Source organism: Alligator sinensis, unplaced genomic scaffold (assembly GCF_000455745.1).
Source record: "Alligator sinensis unplaced genomic scaffold, ASM45574v1 scaffold1585_1, whole genome shotgun sequence".
NCBI classification, from domain to species: domain Eukaryota; kingdom Metazoa; phylum Chordata; order Crocodylia; family Alligatoridae; genus Alligator; species Alligator sinensis.
In genome coordinates this window covers 32,427-36,522 of record NW_005843295.1, presented here as the reverse complement: position 1 = coordinate 36,522, position 4,096 = coordinate 32,427, and the positions used below count along the sequence as shown (strand labels likewise).

Below are 4,096 nucleotides of genomic sequence, written 5' to 3'. Positions count from 1 at the left end.
CAGGTCTTGGCGACTAACCCCCCACAATGACCATGGGGCTGGGATCACTGGTACTGCCAGCCAGAAGGAGCCACTGCCATCACCACTGCCCGGGCTGCCAAGAAAGGCGTAGGGCGGGCTGGGAGCTGTACGTGGTGGCACATGGGCTCTGGGCTGCTGTGGGGGGAAAGGATGCTGACTGGCCCATGGGAGGGTTCTTGTCTCTTATGGGAGGCTCTCATTGCTTATGTGGTGGGCTGAGCCCCCCGAACTCCCCCAAAATGTGAACCCTGGGTGGTAGATGGGGGGCCTCCTGCTGCTCCTGAGAGATGCAGCTGGCTCCAGGGTGGGGCCACAGAGAGGTCCTGCACAGCCATAGTGCACAAACAGCCACCAGTGAGCGTGGAAATGCAGCCACTTCTGGGATAAATGAGGCTGGGACCTTTCTCCAGCCTCAATCTGTCCCCAGAGCAGGGAGGAACTGGCTGGCTCATGGAGGTAGGAGACCCCACTCCATGCTGGGGTCAGGAGGGGTGGAGAGAGGGTGCAGTTGTCTGGACTCACCAGGACACAGCCATGGGACAGGCAGTAGAGCAGGAGATCCTGTTGGGTGTGCACTTCCCTCTCTGAAATAAGTGCGGGGCATGGGGAACTGCACCTTTGAGCAGCCTGACTGCCCAGGACGGTCCCACAGGGCGACCCCCATGTTCTGTTAACCAAAGCAACAGTCGGAGGCAGATGCCACATACCCAGAGGTCTCCCCAGCATGTTGGGGCCTAGAGTGATCCATGCCTGGCACTGGGCACCAGGAGAGATGCAGGGGATGGCAGCAGAAACAGACTCCATCCAGGCCTTTCTCAGGGCACAGGGCTCAATTCACACAGGGCCGGGCTCTCCATCCTCCAGTACCTCCAACGAGCAGGGCAGCAAAAAGCTTCCTGGCATCCAAAAGCTTCCCGCTCATGCAGCCATGAGGCTGTGGGGAAAGCTGTAGGCCAAATGTTGCAAAGTGAAGCCATTCAGAACCACTGGCTGGGGCTCAAGGCTGCTCAGAGCTGGTTGGTAGGGGGGACTCAAGGACTGATTAAAAGGGGTGACCTTATCTGGACTGGGGCAGCTGGAGGAGTCTCTGTGGAAAGACCAGCCTGGGGCAGGGTGAAAGGATATGGAGCTGAGGGAGGTTCTTCTGAGAGCCCCAGGACACCGGCCCAGGCAGTAACAGCAGGGTAAGAAGTGGGAAGGAAATCCCCCACGCCAAAGAGACACGAGCGGTGGGCAGACGGGGACGCTGCTCCCAAGCGCTGGACAGGATTAGAAACCCACAAGAGATGAGGTGCAAAGCAGAGAGACGTGCAGCATGCAGAGCTGGGGCCCACATGAAAGCAACCCAGGCTATGGGGAGCAGAAGGCCAGATGCCTGGGTTCCTCCCCAGCTCTGGGAGGGTTGTGAGAGCTGAACAGCTGCCCTTGCCTCCTTGCCTGGCTCTGGGAGAGGAGCACGGTTCAGAGGACAGACAGGGGCTGGATGTTAGGGGTTCAGAAGGCCAGACAGGACCCCAGCTGGCCCCGATTACCTGGGGAAACAGGCTGGGGTTTACGTATGTGCTGCCATGTACTTGGGCACACACAGAGCTGCAAAGGAGTTCCCAGGCTGGATGGGCCAGTTGCTCTGAACTGTGGTGCCCAGGGTATCAAAAGGGAGGCCCACAAGCCAGATTCAGGGGCTTCCAGGGCTTGTCATGGGCTGGACCACCCACCTCCAGGGGCTAGATTGGGCCCATGGGACTCCTTGCTGCAGGTACTGGAGCCTCTGTATTGGCACATGAATCCCTGCTGCTCTGACATGGCTCGAACACACTAGAAGGGCACGGCTACAGGGGCCAGAGGACCTGATTGATGCCAGAGGGGCGCAGAGACACAGGAGCTGGAGGGCCCGGTGCCAGAGGGGCATGGAGATACAGGGACGTGAAGGGGCAGAATTGGTCCCCGGGAAAGGGGAAAGCTGGGGGTGAGACACTGCAAAGTGAAGCTGTTCAGAACCACCGACTGGGGCTTGAGACTGCTCAAAGCTGACAGGGGGCCTCAGGGACTTACTAACAGGGGTAGTGGAGGAGTCTTTGGGATGTGACCAGCCTGGGGCAGGGAGGAAGGATAGGGCTTCAGGCAGCCAGACAAGCCCACAAGCTGGCCCTGATTGCCCAGGGGCAGAGTGAGGGCCCCCAGCTGGACCCGGTGAAAGGGCTGGCATAAAAGCAGCGGCCTGGCAATGCCCTGTGGGCTCTCAGCATTACAGGTTTCCCCTCTCTGTCCCCAAGGGTACTCGTACATGACTCCGAACCACCTAGTCCTGGTTGCTGCTGCCTGTGAGGGACCCTGCTCCTGGTTTGGTTCCTTGCCTTGCTCCTACCTGGTTCCTAGTGCCTGGGCTCCCAGGCCTGCCACCCCCAGCTGTTGGGCTTGTGGCTTTTAGCACTTGAACCCAACCACCCCGGCAATTGTGGCTTTTAGCACTTGAACCCAACCACCCTGGCCAGGGCAGGGGCTGGGAGTCAGGACTCCTGTCCCATTGTCCAGACTCAGACTACTTAAACCCTAACTGGGAGTTGTGGGGGCCTCAGACTAGATATTATGGGACTGCAGCCAGCTCTGACAGCACTTTCCTGGGCATGGAAAAGCCAGCTGGACCTGCGCACTAGACCCAGCCATGTTCCCTCTGATCAGTGAGATCAAGGCAGCCTGTCCCTGAGTGGAGATACCCCGGCCTCCCTGAGAGCACTGGGAGCCCCAATGCCTGGGTCCGTTTCCCTGTGCAAGGGAGGACCGGCAGCAGCTGGATCATAAGGCAGCCATGGAGGGGAATCGAGACTCCTGGGTTCACCCCACAGACCTAGAGGGGAGCTGTTTGGGGGTTGCTACTTGGTGATCAGGGTTAAGATGGGGAAAATGGAGCTCTGCCTCCCTGTGGTGTCCGGGGGCCAACATGGGAACCCCCAACCCCTCTGTTATCCTTTGCTGCCCCCGCTATTATACATCACAGGTGTCCCCTCCACCACCGCATTTCTTATCCTCTGCTGCCCTCTACTGCCTATTACAGCTTTGTCCCTTCCTGACTTTCACAGTAATGGAGCAGAGAGCTCCAAGATAGAGTGACAGATTTAAATATAGTTAAATTATGCTACAGATGGTGATCTGAGCTCAGCACCATGGAGAGCAACACTAGCTAGAGCCGGGGCAGACAAAATGTGTACGTGCATGGAGGCTGGAGATCCAGCGTGGCAGAGCAGACTCCACGTGGGACTCTCAGCACTCCAGTGGGGACCTGCACATGGAGGCACAGAGCCAGCTCAGCCCAGACTGAAGTCATGTGGCTCCTGGCTGCCGTGCTGGTGACCCCAAGTGCTGGCCTTCAAGCCTTGTGGCTGAGGGGTGACAGCTAGTGACCATCACTGTTTTTCCTGCCTTGGTCTGACTTCTGAGGCTGAGAGAGAGCACAGGCCCACTTCCAGACCCAGAAGGAGTGGAGGCAAAACTCAGAACAAGTTCCAGGCCTCCGGCATCCTTTCAGTGTGTAGCTCACTCTCTTCTGGTCTCTGCTGGGGAAGCAACTCTGCTTTCCACTTTCATTCTTTCATATGTGGGCTCCCTTAGTCCTGTGTTCTTCATTCTTTCCTTTTTTTCACCCCTCCAGCTACTCCCAGCTCTCACCCACCATTTCACAGCCATACCATTCTTGACCCAGTCTCTCAGCCAGCCACCCTCCACCTTTCTCCTAAGCTGAGGGGCGACCCCAGTCCTCTCCCCTTTCCACCCCATCATCCCTGTCATAGTGTGGTATAAATCCCCTGAGGGTGCTGCCTCCCTGACAGGCCCCATAGGTATTCTGTTGCACATTGGGGGCAAACCTTTTTGCCAGGCATGCCACAAACTACCTCCAGACCCTCCCTGATTGCTACTTTAAGTCCTTCCCTGCCCAATATGCTGCTCTGTTTTCTGTTCCCTGCCTAGTCTGTCACTCTTCTCCCTGTCCCCTCCATGCTCTAGTGCACACCACACACATAGGCCACCCATGTCACTGGTGGCATCCATGACACAGCTTGGCCTTTCCTGCTATACCCTG

At 57.9% G+C, this 4,096-nt stretch overlaps 1 pseudogene; it reads right to left on the bottom strand.

The window, feature by feature from the left end:
- The window catches only part of LOC112548574, a 7,307-nt pseudogene extending 6,364 nt beyond the window's left edge, over nt 1-943 (bottom strand).
- Between the last annotated feature and the right edge of the window lie 3,153 nt (nt 944-4,096).